General features: G+C 36.7%; 1 non-coding gene across 1 annotated transcript; it reads right to left on the bottom strand.

Moving 5' to 3' along the window:
* Positions 1-15,271: 15,271 nt before the first annotated feature.
* LOC141636957 (small nucleolar RNA R71) lies at positions 15,272-15,378 on the bottom strand. Its single transcript, XR_012541522.1, has one exon. It is a non-coding gene; the product is annotated as a small nucleolar RNA R71 (small nucleolar RNA).
* Between the last annotated feature and the right edge of the window lie 1,963 nt (positions 15,379-17,341).

Raw genomic sequence — 17,341 nt, 5'->3', positions numbered from 1 at the left:
TGTGACTACTTGACATTCCTTGTTTACTCCTTTCGGACCTTTGGTTACGAGTGTGTGCCATGTTTCCGGATTGGGTTATCTTTCCTCTTTCGGACCTTTGGTTACGAGTGTGTGCCATGTTTCCGAATTAGGATATCCTTCCGCCTTTCTTCGGACCTTTGGTTACGAGTGTGTGCCATGTTTCCGATTAGAGGTTACTCGACCTTTGGTTACGAGTGTGTGCCATGTTTCGAGTCTTGGATACGATTGGTATATCGTTTGTCGAATCGGGTGACGTCCATCCCGAGAGTCTCGGATCCGTTTTAGACTAGGACCGTATTATGATCGTCGTCCTACCAAGAGGTTGGAGTCTAGATGGTTTGTCTTGTGAGTTCATACTAAGTATATGTCTTACACTTGTTGAGTCGAGTCAATATGAGTTGGTTGACTTGATTGTTCTATGCCCTTGATCGCATGTTTATTCTATCGTATCATGCCTATTTCATTAAGGAAGTATTATGCCTATCTCATTATGATTATCAATTATATCCTCTCTTGTTCTTTGTTGTTCATATATGATGTGTGATTAATATGTTTTTATTAAGTGGTTGTTTACTTGCATTTCGACATATTGTGGCTGGGAGAACCTTAAGTTACTCCCTCATCGACCGTATGCGTTCATGTTTACATGAATGACGGGTGGTGAAGATGCTTACGTGGGGAAGACGTGTGGGCTAGCGAGAACTAAACCCTTGGACCTTAGTTTGCTAGTTAGAAACCCTTTATTTGTTTATTCGTGGGATATCTTTTCCCCGCTTTCTAGACTTGGGTTGTAATAACCTAAATTTGTCTATTATCGTATTTGTTTCATTTCGTTTTTGGCACCCGCATGTTAATCTTTAGCTCGTAATAAAAAGTTTTAAAAATATCACAAAATCCGTTTTAATTTTTTAGTTATATTTTTCGCTTTATCGCGGGGTGTCACAACGGTGGTGATCAGTTGATCCCCTTAGGTCATACCTAAAGGGTAACACTCTTAATTGATTATTTAATTGATCGTATGACGATACGGGTTGATTAAATTACTTAAAATTGACGGACGATTTTGGAAGTTATATTTACGTATCTCATTATAATTTGATTAAATAAGATACGGTCTAAGTGATCGAATTGTTTTATTACTTAGATGAAATTATTGTTTAAGGAAACAATTGCATTTGAATGAATAATTTATTATAAATACAAGATGTTGTGATATATAATTGGTAAAATATTTTGGTACAAGTAATTATGAATTACTAAGTCAATTTTGTATATGACGTATTTTTATTAATGCGTTGATTTTTAATATGTTAAAAATACATAACAATTTTACATGACATGTGACATGTGACAAATTGACAAAGATAAAATGGAATCCATTTTACCTTAATATGGACCGAAATAAGTGGGAGTATTAGGAAAATATTATGTTAATTAACTTAGTGGTAAACATAATCATTTTTGCCTAAACCTAGCCATGCAAACCTAGTGTCTCTTGTGAAGAGCACCTTGCTCATGCATTGGCCCCCTTTAACCCTCCCTCTACCCGATTTTGTGAAGCAAAAACCATGGGTTTTTCTTTCATAATTTTTACCATATACATTACTAAAAAGATTAGTGTATTCATTCATTCATACACACATCTAAAATAAGAGTTTTAGTGAGATAAAATTCTTCCTCTTTCTCCCTTCTCTTAACCGAAATAAAGAGAACCAAATAATTTTTTTGGGTCATTTTTATTTAAATTAATATTGTTCTAGTAGTAATAATATTAATTTTATTAAGAGATTACCTTGGGTATTAATCCTTGGGAGGGATTCTATACTTGAATCCTTGTTCATCCAATATTTAGAGATCTCAAGAACAAGTGAGTAGGAGAACTCACTTGTGCCCAAAAATCCGAAATATCAATGTAAGGGTTGATGATTTTTTCCTTATTTTTATTATTGTTTGCATGCATAAGATCAATGTTTAATTTTATGACTAAATTAAATCATCACATATATGAATATGGTAAGTAATGAGACATAGATTTCTAACAAGCGGTATCAAGAGCCTTAGGTTGTTTGCATGCAAATCGGTATAGTTTTTCCGAGTTATACGATTAACATATAAACCTTATAAATTTGTGTTATTATGATATATCACGAAATAAATTATGCATGTTAAAGTTTCTGATCCTAAAATGTATTTAGGATATTTAGGTTAATTTATGGATTTTTATTGTTCATCTTATTTAATAATGGCATTAAAAATGTGATTTTATGATAAAAATGTCATTTTCGGACTAAAATTAGCTAAACTTCGAATTTTTAAGTGGTTTTTGGATATGTTTTCACATATATTATTTTTAGATGACCTGTACATTTTCAGAATTTTTGGAGTTTTTATGCTCGAAATATGGATTTTTCATGATAAAAATCGAATTTAAATGAAAAATAGGTTAATATGAGAAATATTTCGAATCTGGTCATAGAAATTTAGTATATTGTCCCATGAAATTATATAAGATGTGTGTAAAATAATAGGCTATAATGAAGTCTTTATGCATGATTTATGATTTTTTGATGAAAAATAACATAAATAGTGACTTAATTAGTGAATAATTGCTAAAACATACTTCATGACTAAGGAAAAACGTCACATGTTGCATTTTATTATCTTTTTCAGATCTAAAATTGAAAAGTTGATGAATATAATTTTTCTCATGTTTTTATGATTATAATTGATAAATCCGATAAACCGGAACATAGTTTTTCCGATAATTTTTCGAAATTTTAACCTAAGTTTTTAAACATTATGAGTGTCATGGTATTTTTTCAGAATGTTCATGAGTTTAAATTTCAAATTTCAAATTTATTTGAAATTTTTGTGATTTATTTGAAGTTTATAGCATTTTATTGTAATTTTGAGTCCATTAATGAACAATTTTAAGAAATATAAGTTAATTATAATCAAATGGTTAGTGGAGACTAATTTTGAGTCCTAAGTTGGTTAGGGTAATTAACTTGTGCATAAATATGTTTTTATGTAATTTATTGTGATTTTAAAAGGTTGAATCATGCAAATCCGTAAAAACCGTTTAATATACGATATTGGCTCCTTAAAGGCGATTTAGCATAAAATTGGGCATGTTTATACATATTATAATGCTGCATTTTATTTATGATTGTCATAATTTTATTTTATGTAATTTTTGAATTATGTAATTTTTACTTAGTATGGCCTTAGTTTTTAATTGGTATTACCTGAAATGTATGGAAATATCGATTCGGTTGTAATTTATTGTGATCTCGTATCACCATTTTGTAATTTAATAGATTTATTTTATTTTAATTACAAATGTATAATAGAAAATTATGTAATTTGTTATGTAATTTATTTATTCCGGAGTTCCTTGAAGACGGTGTCACTCAAGAAGGCGATACATAAAGACGGTGTTACCTCGAGATGCGTGCCAAAACCGAAATTCAAGGGACCAATGGAGTTGGTTTCCGAATATGTAATAGTTAATTAGATTTTCTATTTTAGGAAGGCCATACTAGGATTTATTTTATGCTTTGCATTTTATTCATATGTTGCATGCATCGCTAAATCGCCATAACTAAAACATGCATCATCCTTTTTAATCGAGTTAATCGACCGTGTCAATTATAATTATCGTATTTCACCGCTTTAGGTCACTTAAAACGTGAAAGATAATAAACTGACATGCCCTCTCGCTAAAATAATCAATTGAGACATAGCCTTACCAAAAAGTAGAAACCATGAAAACCTATTTCGTGAGGGAGTGCACTCGGCTTTACCGGGGTACAAACCTTGTTACGTAGGGGAAGTGGGTGATAAATGTCTACCCAAAGAATTTATAAAGATGAGGGTTGTTTTCGGCTTTACCGATGCCCAAGTTGATGTAAATTTGGATCATGGACACATTTATTCGAAATTTGGGTTGAACTCAACGAAAGTATTCTCGACGGTTGCCGGATGTGTTTCGGGCTAAAGATAAATTTTAATGTAAATTTATCGACCAAGAGTTCTAAAAGTAGAATCGATTAAAATGTTAATCCACCGAGTTATATTGATAAGGGTTGTTTTTCGGCTTTACCGATGCCTAAATTAATATGAATTTGGGTCTTGGAATCTTATCAAGTTGGGTAGAGGTCACTAGATAAATGCAATAAAACTTGTTTAAATTAAAATTTTTACGAGTATTATTATTATGAAAACGACATATGTTTTATTCCTTCTAATTTGTTTTGTAGACCGCTTTTATTTCTCATAACAAATGGCCACTCCAAACACCAACGCCACGCCTCTCACTAATACTTCATGGCTCCGATCCTTCATGGATCGTTGTAAACTTGAAAAAAATGGGTCAAATTTCTCCGATTGGGATGCCCAACTCAAATTAGCCGCCCAAGGCGACGACAAGCTTCGTTACCTCACCGAGGCCTCTCCACCCGAACCTCTACTAGGTCGACCGCCGCTACTAGGGAAGCATATGAGGCTTACCACAAGGAGTCCGCCGCAATGAAAAATGTGTTGATCTTTGCGATGGAGGCGGATCTCCAAAGGAGAGCCTTTAAGATGGGCACCGCTAATGAAATATATTCCAAGCTTGTGACAATGTTTTCACAAACTCCGCGGATCGTCCAATATGAGGCGGCCGCGGCATTCTTTGATATCGACTTTAAAGAGGGCCAAAAGGTTAGCCCTCACGTGCTCAAATTGATGGAGCTAGTCGAGACCTTGAAGATTCAAAAGGTTGAAATCCCCAAATAACTCATTGTAGATAGGATTCTACACTCCTTATCCAAAGTCAAAGCGTATGTTCTATTCCGGGTGAATTTTAACATGCAAGACAAGGACGTGTCTCTTGAAGAGTTGCACAAGTTACTTGTGCAAGCCGAAAGAGACATGGGGTTAAATGTTAACCCACCTAAGGATGTGCTTAACATAAGCACCAAAAGCAAGGGGAAGTTCAAGAAGAATGGGAAGAAGGGTAAAAAGCAAGCTCCCACTTTCACCAAAGCTAAGACTTATGAAGCTAGCACTTCCAAAATCAAGAAGGGTCCTCCTGATAAATGCCATTATTGTAATGGTGTTGGACATTAAAAAAGAAATTGTTCCAAATATCTTGGTGACATTAAAGCTGGAAAGATCACTCCAGTAGGTAAATGACTATCCTTTCTTTTAATGTTTCTAATTCAACTATGGTATTGTGATACAAAGTTGTGATAATGTATCCCCTTTTTATTGTAAATAGGGCCTCCACCAAGCAAGGACAAGGGAAAAGAAAAGCAAGCTTGAGAAACCATCAAGAAGCTAGGAGTAGCTTCCATGAAGCTTCGCTTTTTATTGTCTTATTTTATTTATGTTTCGGAATTTAGAACCTTTTGATTTCCGTGTTCGACATGGAAATGTATTTTGGATAATGGTTGTATTTTGGATAATGGTGGCTTGGTTTGCAACCCAAGTCACCCGTTTTATCGTATTTTATCCTTGTTCTAAATTTCGTCATTATCCGCTTGCTCATAGAAACATAGGATCATTCACTTAAAGTGATCTAATAGACAACTATAATGATGGGATTCATTATATGTCCACAAGCTTAAGGCTTGTGTATGATCAATTATAAAGTGATATTGAGTTGATGAACTCTCCTAAAGGAATGTCAATCACTAAGTACACTTATCAAATCTAAAACAATTAGTCAACCTATGAGATAGTCCTCCTTATACTTCAAAAATCATTATTTGTGTCTCATATGCTATCTTTGAATCTCTAGTGTATTCATTCTAAAGATAGAGTGGGAGAAAATGAAGACACAAAGAACACCAAGCAAAATTTGTGTACTTGTACAAAGAACGCCAAGCAAAATTTGTGTACTTGTGTAAATGAGATCTACGCAAGAAAGAATGATTTGTATACCTATATAGATAGTATACACGAATAGATGAGATCTATGGTCTCGAATAGATGAAATCTACATGACAAAAGAGACCAAGTGAAGTAATCAAAAGAATATGTTCTCAAGATAACTACACGAGGAGACCAAAAGGAAGTTTTGGAATAAGAATGACTAATGTAAAGTCTTAACAAAAGTTTTGACTAGTTTATGAACAACATTTGACCAATAGTTTAAATATTGATGTTTACTTAAGAGCCTAAATGAATCAAAGTTGCATCCTCGAAAATAAATGAGATTTATGACTAAAAGTTGCAAAGAATGATATGCCGATATCCTCAAGAGCTAAGTTAAGTATTAACCCTGCTAATGTCATTACTTAACCTCATTATAAAAATGAAATGGTTAAACCTCCTTCCGAAAAGGGTATTTTAAGAAGGACGTGTATTGGATATAATTCACATTTAAATAATGACATTACTGCGCATCATTATAAAATGAATGAGTTAGAGAATAAAATCTCTTTCCATAAGGTTAAGATGAAACCTCTTCAAAATAGGTATTTTGAAAGGATATGATGGGAACATATATGGTTTTATATTAATAACTTGGCAAAGCAAAATATATTTCAATTCTTGAAATGTTTCGATTGAGTAGTCAGTTGCGAAACATGTGGAATTAAGTGGGAGTTGGAAATTATCATGTGAAGACATGGAATTTAGTGGGATCAATCATCTTGTAAAAGTTTATAACTCATTACTCATTGAGAATGACGAGCTAATACCTTCTTTCACAAAGATGTATTTGAGTTTTCAATTCTGGATGAAAATGGACTATGATGAATCCAATCACATCATGAGATGTTGGATAAGTATTGAGATATACACATCAAATCAACCAGAAACAAAGGTTATTCATTTCAATGAAAATGGAATTACCATAAGCAGTCATGGTCATTCATTGAAGCTAAGAATGGTTGATGACATGATTAAAAAGTTACTAATGTTTCCGCCATTAGAATAATCATGCACATGTCCAATAATGAATCATATGCATAAGAGCATGATGATTCATTGGCGAGCCATAGAAGAATCGTCATGAATTCTCGAGGAGAACCAATGAGCGATTTCAGTGTTGGACAAAACACTCTGTTGTGTGTCAAGTGGTTGCACATATTAAAGTTTGAACACACGTAAGGATTTATGAAAATCCTGAGCTTTTCAAGCTAAAAGGAGAAATGAGAAGTTTGGAAAGATACTTAGTTGTAGTAAGAAGTTACTCAAAACTAATATTTTCTAATATGCTAGGACTTGTGAGAAGTGTTAGGCTAATCATCTTGACAATTGTTGCAAGACGCTACAAAACATATACCTAGTGCATTATGAGTGGGTGGAGTACTTGAACAGTGCAAGTCATATCATCCACCACAAATTCGTTGGTTGTGTGATAAACAACCAGGAAGTTATTTCAAGATAAAGAACCCAAACCGATGTTGGGAACCTATATGTGTACTTGGTAAGGTTCATGCTATGAGAGATACCATGAACGTAAAGGAAAATGCGATAAAAGAAGTTAGAACACGTGGACAAATGGTATGTTAAAACTTCTATTGCAATCGACTAGTGTTAATACACTTACGATATGTATCACAAGGTTGTAATACGGTATTGACTACCCGAATGTGATGTCGACATTTGTCGTTTGAGTTATTATTAACTCACCTTATACTTTGTTACATCCAAACGGGTTGTAGAGACAATTGAACCCCGTTAAAGTGAACATGGATTAGTATTGTATTCGCCCATAGTTACCTACATGAGGTGACGTCTCGAAGTGACTAGAATGTGATGCGATTGATGGCAAGTTCAAGTGCCATGGAGTCATGTGTGATGACTAGTCGATCACATAGGCAGACTGTTAGGAACACTTTGTCGGGCCTTATGACCGCTTATAGAGTTCTGGCAAATTTATATAGCCTGGTCATGGCGAGAGCTACTATAGTATTCTAATGAGTCGATTCTTTTGACTAAAGACTATTCGCCTAAGATGGCACAGTTTCAGATTAACTTTGATTTGTGTTACTACGACCTTTGTAAATGGGGTCAAATGGGCATATTTTGGGTTATGATGGCTGTGGCTAGTCGAAGGGAATGAGTGCGATAGGAATTGTCCACCCCTAGTCAGGGTTATAACAATATCTCAGGGCCACTCGAGGAGTAATGAACTGGAAATGCGTGGCCACGCTCGGAAGATATCTATGGTAGATAAATCCGGTCAATCAGTTATTCTCCAGATCGAGGAAACCACTCTCGATATGATCACTTGCAAGTACGACCTGAAAGACACCTTGCATTGAGTGGGAGATAGTAATAGGACAAGATAATTGGTGACATGACAAGTGGGAGATTGTTGGAATATGTGTCCTCCGACAATAATGCGATCACAACTGTTGATCATGATGATCACATGTTTAAGTTTCATTCCAAAGAATACAATTGGGAAGTAATATTTTACTGTCAACTGGTCCACACATATCGGTAATGATTGGCTGACTATAGTTTGACATTACTGTCGTGCGACGGTGGTGATCAGTTGATCCCCTTAGGTCATACCTAAAGGGTAACACTCTTAATTGATTATTTAATTGATCATATGACGATACAGGTTGATTAAATTACTTAAAATTGACGGACAATTTTGGAAGTAATATTTACGTATCTCATTATAATTTGATTAAATAAGATACGGTCTAAGTGATCGAATTGTTTTATTACTTAGATGAAATTATTGTTTAAGGAAACAATTGCATTTGAATGAATAATTTATTATAAATACAAGATGTTGTGATTTATAATTGGTAAAATATTTTGGTACAAGTAATTATGAATTACTAAGTCAATTTTGTATATGACGTATTTTTATTAATGCGTTGATTTTTAAGATGTTAAAAATACATAACAATTTTACATGACATGTGACATGTGACAAATTGACAAATTGACAAAGATAAAATGGAATCCATTTTACCTTAATATGGACCGAAATTAGTGGGAGTATTAGGAAAATATTATGTTAATTAACTTAGTGGTAAATATAATCATTTTTGCCTAAACCTAGCCATGCAAACCTAGTGTCTCTTGTGAAGAGCACCTTGCTCATGCATTGGCCCTCTTTAACCCTTCCTCTACCCGGTTTTGTGAAGCAAAAACCATGGGTTTTTCTTTCATAATTTTTACCATATACATTACTAAAAAGATTAGTGTATTCATTCATTCATACACACATCTAAAATAAGAGTTTTAGTGAGATAAAATTCTTCCTCTTTCTCCCTTCTCTTAACCGAAATAAAGAGAACCAAATAATTTTTTTTGGGTCATTTTTATTTAAATTAATATTGTTCTAGTAGTAATAATATTAATTTTATTAAGAGATTACCTTGGGTATTAATCCTTGGGAGGGATTCTACACTTGAATCCTTGTTCATCCAATATTTGGAGAGCTCAAGAACAAGTGAGTAGGAGAACTCACTTGTGCCCAAAAATCCGAAATATCAATGTAAGGGTTGATGATTTTTTCCTTATTTTTATTATTGTTTGCATGCATAAGATCAATGTTTAATTTTATGACTAAATTAAATCATCACATATATGAATATGTTAAGTAATGAGATATAGATTTCTAACAGGAATATCATTGGCCCCGACGTGATACGCAGTGCCCTCGGTATTTTTCGAGGCAACCGAAGTCCTCGTGAGTTTAATAATACAAATATTGTTCTTATCCCAAAAAAGAAAGCACCGGACAAAATACGGGACTTTCGACCCATTGTAGATACCCAATATCTGCTGAGACTCCAACAAACACCCGATGATTATCGGACTATAACATGTTTTGGAATCGCGGCGTTTGATCGACAATTTGTGTACAACTTTACGTCGGAAAACTTAAAACGATTTCGAAAATAAAATATTTCAAAACATTTCAAAAATACCTGGAGTGTTTAATGCATGACGACGGGGTCGCAATGACACTAACTAGAGTCAAACCGACACCGGACCAAAAACCGACTCAAAAATTCAAATCCCGACTCCAACAACGAGTCAAACCGAGTCAACCACCAAAAACAAAAAATTTCAAACCTTCTACCTTCAGTTTTCCCGGATTTATGTTTGGTCAAGTACCAAACATATGACTACAAAACCTACGATAGAACAAATCATGATTGCATTTGTGTGAAAGCGACAACACACCTCGAAGACCAGCGACGTGGCTCGCGCCTCTTTGAGCAGCCCAGGTGGCCACGTCGCTCAAAACTCACACAAACACTCATTTCCCTATAAATACCCCTCAAATGCCCCCCATTTGAGACTTACGCGAGTGTCCGCCCCCTCTTTTCTCCCTTAAAATTCTCGACTCGACCTCTTAAGTCACAATCCGACGCGTATTTACGACCTACCGATCGTAAATACAAGCCTTACACATTGTTTGGTACCGTCATCGTGCATTAAATCACTTGACCGACCACTTCGACCACTACACCGTCACTAATCTTAAAACACTCTTTTTACTTACCAAAACGGTTTTAAACCGAGTTTTTTCCGACCAAACGAGTTGTTACACTTACGTCGGTCACTCGCCATAACCAAACATGTAAGTATGAGGGTGTAAAAATCCTCTTTTTATCATGTTTTCATTTGTTTCATGACTATAACATGCTAAAACGTGCATAACATGAACCAAAACATGGGATAAACGAGCCAAAACTGATTTTTGGCCTGAGACAGAAGCCCTTTGGTTCGCCGGCTTGCCCGCGCCTAAATGGGGTGTTCAGGTCAGAGATCAACCGTGTTTGTTCTCGTCTTTCCCCTTTAATTCATTTTCATATTTGTAATCGGTTTTTATCATTTCAAATACTTTCAAACCCTTTTTATTTCATTATATTTGTTTTAACCATAAAACATTTTTCACCCTTGGTTCCTCATACCATGACAGTTAAATCCGTGTTTCGGTGATAATATTTGGTTATTAACATTTAAAACGTATTTTAAAGCCTTTTAGTTTTTTTTGGGAGGTATTTTAAAGCCTTTCATCATTTCTTTACATTTTCAAAATAAACATATTAGTCACCAACACAAAGTCATCCTTGGTTCTACATACCATGCCGGATTTTAACCCGGGTACGATGATGAGTATCGATTAATTATATTCAAATGAACTTAAAAAAATTAGTTCATAATTATTTTCAAACTATTCATGTCAAGCTTGTCAAGTCGAACCCGACACCGAATATTATCAAAATAATGATGATTATTCGAGTCTAGTTCTTCAAAGTCGAACCCGACACCGAATATTATCAAATGCGGTCTAAACGACCCTTTCAAACCAAATCGGGTTCAAATACCCATTTCTTAACACGTTTTATAACGTTTTCTAAATGGTCAGAATACGGCATATAATCGTAGGCTGACTCGCGCCTCAAGCAGGCCTTTTCTTTCTCATTTTCAAAACCAGGGGGAGGCCCCTTGTATCGCCGGCTGGCTCGCGCCTCATGTAGCCGTCTGGTACAGGACCAGTTCCCTTTCCAGCATTAGTCTAGGACTATCCCGACTCCGGTTAGCCCGGATATAAGACGGATCAGATGACTATTTGTTTATTCAAAATCACATTTACAAAACGCCTTACTAAGACAAATGGATCACGTTATGCACCCTAAAGCTAATACGGTAAATGGATGTTTAATTTCCGTCTTGCATGCAAATCAATCATTAATCCAACTCGACATCTTATACTTGATACTTGGATTAAATCAACCTACTTAGAAAGCTCTCACACGTTAGGTTTAAATTATTGGATGCGCATTCATGCATTTATACCGTTTTATCAACTTTTGCATTCAACCAACCAAGATCAACCAGTAGAGGCCGCTACCGCGGGCGGGATTGGGTGTCTGATTAAAGGGCTTCCCAATACGTACCTTCACCTCTTACTCAGAAACTTTGGATAGTGGACGACCTTATCCAGGGCGTACGAGAGTCATTCTAGAGATAGGATGCTAAACAGGGACGATTTCCTTATCTTTAGTACCTATGTCAAACGCTGCTTTGTGCTTCGATTTGACCGAGGTATAAAGTGGAATTCGAATGGGTTCCAAGCATCCCACAAATGCTTGGTGGCGACTCCGAACATCTCTAATCGTTTCGAGACCCTTCCGAGACGAAACCGACCGATCTAAAACGATCCTGTCGAAAGCATTTTTACGCCGCCGAGCGTGGCTTTCAATAGACCGGTGCATGTCCACAGATTGGCTTGGCGTACAGGTGGCCCGTGACTACGGACCGGTAGGTGGCCCAAATCCACAGACCGAGACGTGGCCCATGTCCACACCCATTAGTTTGTGTAATGTCATCTATAAGTTGGTTTCGAAGGTCCTTGCTAATAGACTAAAAGTGTTCCTTGGTGATATTGTTTTAGAAAACCAAAGTGCGTTCACTCCGGGTAGAATGATAACTGACAACATCCTTATTGCGTTTGAGATGTTCCTTCATATGAAGAAGACAAGGAGCGCATGGGGTCACATGGCTATCAAACTCGATATGGCTAAGGCGTACAATAGAGTGGAGTGGGTTTTTTTGAGACGGGTTTTGGATACGATGGGCTTTGATGAGAGGTGGACTGATAGAGTAATGGACTGTGTCACCTCCGTCTCATTTTTGGTTCTGATCAATGGCAATCCAACGGAGACGTTTCGGCATACGAGAGGGTTGCGTCAGGGGGACCCTCTCTCGCCTTATTTATTCATTCTGTGTGCTGAGGCTTTGTCCAACCAGATGAGACGTGCGATTGAGTGATGTGACCATTATTTGAGCATATTTAGTCCCCGACTTAGCCTTGTTCCCATGCTTTTTAGTGCATAATTAGGTCATTTATTGTCTTTAGTCCTTTGTTTTGCATATTCTTTGAGGTTTTGATCCCTTGGTAGGAAAGGAGTGCAAACCTTGCATTTTCATGGCAAAATGGAGCTAAATTGATTGAATTCAATGACCAAACATCAAAGAGAAGACAAGTCTAGAAGGCCCTTGTACATATTATAGTAGGTGGGCAATGATGAGAAAAGAACCTTGCATCTCCGACAAAATCCTCAAGGATTGTATGAAGAAGAAGGAAGAAAAGAAGAAAGGAAGAAGCTGACTCAAAATCCGAGCGGATTGCCCCCTGGACGCCTATCCAAGATAAGGAATCCGAGCGTCTTCCTCAGAGGGACGCTCGTCCAAAAGCTAGATAATCCGCCCGTCCAGCCCAAGAATCCGCTCGTCCAAAAGCCAGACAATCCGCTCATCCCGTGCCCTGGACGCTCGGATTGTGTTACAGCTATTTCATTTTCTTATTGTTCTATGAAGGATGCGCATACCTCGGAAAGACTGAAAAAAGGAGACTCGCATATTTTTCTGAGAGGAGCGATTCCTCAAGGACTTAATAGTCATTTAAGCCCCTAGTAAACCCTAATTTGTGTACCTCATCCCCACTATAAATACCCCATTAGTCTAATTAGATAATCATGTTCTTCTTATCAATCTCTAGTGTAGTTTATATCAATCTAATCTCTCTTTAATCTTGTAATCAACTTTTAATCAAGTCTTAATACAAATCTCATTTCCTTAATCTCTCTTTTGTTCATCTTTCATTTTGGGTAATTGAAGATTATTTGGGTTATTATTGGGAGATTGACAACCTTCCAATCAATCATCAAGTACTTCTATTATTCTTTGCTTTATTATTGGAATCATTAGTAGGTATAATTCTCTTAATCCCTTTTTAATTATTGTTAATCATCTTCATTTATTCATCATGTTTTACTTTGTTGGTATGATTGACAACCTTGCTAGCATGTTCAACATGATAATGAGTGAGTAGTTTCCTTAACTATGGTTAATGGGTAATTAGGGGAAACCAACATGGGGGATGATTCGTGCTTAAATTAATATGTTTTCATAGTTTATTTGCTTGCTTGTTGTGATCTCAACTTATGCACATGTTATGTTTTATGAAATGCGAGCCTATGAATCCTTGCATTTTTTACCCATCACTTATCTTTCAAATGAGACTTGTAAGACATAAACCAACTCGAGTCTCATTAGACCATGCATATAGTTGAGTAGGGAAGATTAAGTCGACTCATAGGTGTTGTACAATCTAATCGATTCGGCTCCGGGACCCAAACTTTCCTAGGATTGTAAGATATAAACCAACTCGATCCATCACAACAATAATTGTTTGCTTATAATTTGAGAATATGTTTGTATGATCAATTCCCATAAATCCCCTATGACCCCATGACACCCTAGTGCCTTTTATCAATTGTTTACATCCCTTTTTAATCATCTTGCTTGTTTACTTTCATTGCTATTTAGTTTAGTGATCTTCTATTCCAACCCCAAATTGTGACACCCCTAGACACCCCTACTTGCAATTGAAAATCTCACTTCAATACCCGTCCCTTGGGATCCGATCTTTACTTGCCTCTTTACTAATAGTAGAGTTGTTTGTGGAGTTATAAATTTTGTTTTGGTCTAGGTGCTCCTAATGACAAGTACCGAAAACTAAACCTCCCAAGTGAGTACGACCAAAAATGGCGCCGTTGCCGGGGACGGTGTTAACTTGATTTAGATTTTCTTAGATTGTTATTAGTTGTGTCTTTCTTTGCCTTGGGGAAGTAAAACTCCTCAAGGTTTGTTCTATTTATTTTCGAGTTGTTTGATATTTTGCATGTCTAGAAGATCACAAGGTAACTTGTTACCCTTTGATCACGAAATTGAAAGGACTTTGACAAACAATAGAAGACTTGCTAGAGGAACTTTGAGAGGTATTGGTGAGGTTGTAGATATTCAACCAAACATTATTGAGTTCGTTAACCCTTTTGCAAGAGAAGGTGAGGAGAACCCAACACAAAATCCAACACAAAATCAACCCACAATGCCTAAATTTTAATCACATTCCGTACCAACCGAGGAGAACCTACCCAATGGTACTCCCACACCACAACACTTAACCGAAAATTTCATTGCCAAATCCGCATTTATCCAATTAGTCGAAAGAAGCCAATTTGGGGGGATGCCTAGTGAAGACCCTCACTCTCACATGGAGACTTTTTGTGACTATTGTGATGTGATTTCTCAAACCGGTGTAACTCAAGACCAAATTCGATGGGTCTTATTTCCTTTTTCTCTAATTGGCACCGCAAAACAATGGTTGAAAGGCCTTGATAAGGCTACTCTCGGAATTGACTCTTGGAAGAAATTGGCTCTAGCTTTCTAAAAAAAGTTCTACCCACCGGAAAAGACTAACATGCTAAGAGCTCAAATTACGGGCTTTAAGCAAAGAGATGAAGAATCTTTGTATGAAGCTTGGGAGCGGTTTAAGGGAATTTGTCGCTCATGTCCTCATCATGGACTTAGCGAGTGGTTCTTGGTACAACAATTTTGGAATGGTATTTATGAAGACTCAAGAAACATTCTCAACATGGGATCAAATGGTATGTTCACCGAAGTTGACGATAATCAAACTTGGAACAAGATTGAGGAAATGGCGGTCTATAATTCACAATAAAGTAGACCTCGCAAGGCTACTAGAGGAGGAAAGCATGAAGTGGACTCTATTACTCAATTGGGTGCTCAACTTAGTGCTCATATTGATACCATCAATTTGAAGTTCGAAAAAGCTATGGCTAGACTTGAAGAAGCCTCAAAATCACCAAAGCAACATGTTAATGCCTTGACGGCATCTTCATCAATCCCAAGTGGGATATGTGAGAATTGTGGAACTTTGGGACATGACAAAAGTGAATGTAGGGGAACAAATGAACAAGTGAATGCCTTTCAAGCATACAAGAGTGGTACCCCTTATTCAAATTATTACAATGAAAACACCAAATTCCACCCAAATCTCTCATACAAAAGCAAAAATTTTCAAAACCCTCAACCAACATACACCCCACCTCCCATGAGAAACCAAAATCAAAGACCCTTTTACAACCAAAACCAAGCATACCAAAACCAAACTCCATACAATCAAAAAAATGACCAAGGTTTTGATGTTCAAAAAGCGGTCCTCCAAATGCAAAAGAATCAACAAGAGTTTTTCACCCAAATGCAAAAGGATAGTCAAGCAAAGGAAATCACCATCAACAACATTCTAGCCCACACCAAAATGTTGGAAACCCAATTGACTCAACTAGCATCTTCAAGCTCACAAAGACAAAAGGGGCAATTACCACCTCAAAGTAATCCCCCAAGACATGAAACGGTTAGTGGCATTCACTTGAGAAGTGGTACGAGGTATGAAGCACCAAAGAAGCAAGTTTAGGATGAAGTTGTGGAAGCTAGTGACAAAGAAGAAGTTGTGCAAAACTCCAAGGATGGAGAACCATCAAAAGAAGAAGTTTCAAAGAGAAATGAAGACAAGGCCAAGGAGAAGGAACCCATTGTGATTAGACTTCCTTTTCCAAGTCGTCAAGCTCAGCCCAAATTTGATGACCAACTTGGAAAATTTATGGAAATCGTGAAGAATTTGGAAGTCTCGATTCCTTTCACGAAATTAAGCAATCACGTGCCGGCCTATGCAAAGTACATGAAGGACATCCTTACGAAAAAGAAGTCGATCCGGAAGCTTGAAACTATCGCCTTCACTAAGGTGAGTAGTGCAATCCTTCAAGGGAGTTCACCTCTGAAACTTAAAGATCCGGGAAGCTTCTCAATACCGTGTACCATTGGCGACACAACGATCAACAAGGCCCTATGTGATCTAGGGGCTAGTGTGAGTGTTATGCCGTATTCGGTGAGTAAAAGGTTAGGGATGGGAGAGCTTAAATGTACCAATATCACACTCCAAATGGCCGATAGATCGACGAAGACACCATTAGGGATATGGGAAGATGTTCCTGTAAGAGTTGGGAAATTTTTCATCCCGGTGGACTTTGTCATTGTTGACATGGAAGAAGATTCCAATATTCCAATCATTCTAAGTAGACCTTTCTTGCACACCGCGGGTGCGGTGATAGATGTGAAGCATGGAGAGCTCACTCTAGAGGTGGGAGATGAGAGCATAACTTTCAATCTTGACAAGACCATGAGAGCTCCCCGTTTGCATGAACCATGTTTTATGGTCGATCATTATAGCCGGAAGGATGATAGGAAGAAGTCGGAATTTCAATGGAAAAAGAAAGTTGATGATGCTCCATCAAAAGAGCAAGTGAATAACAACAAAGAGAGCTTGAAAAGCTCACCCATGACAAGTGAAGAGGATGGCCTCATTGGCCAAATCAAGAAAGGAGGAGAGTTGTCTCTATCAACTCAAGAGATTTTTAATGATCAAGTAGACGAAGTTTGTGGTCTTTGGGACGATGAGTTTGAAGGGATT

The sequence above is a fragment of the Silene latifolia genome, chromosome Y, assembly GCF_048544455.1.
Source record: "Silene latifolia isolate original U9 population chromosome Y, ASM4854445v1, whole genome shotgun sequence".
Taxonomy (NCBI): domain Eukaryota; kingdom Viridiplantae; phylum Streptophyta; class Magnoliopsida; order Caryophyllales; family Caryophyllaceae; genus Silene; species Silene latifolia.
Note: the sequence above shows the minus strand (reverse complement) of the source record. Positions and strands in the feature narration are given on the sequence as shown.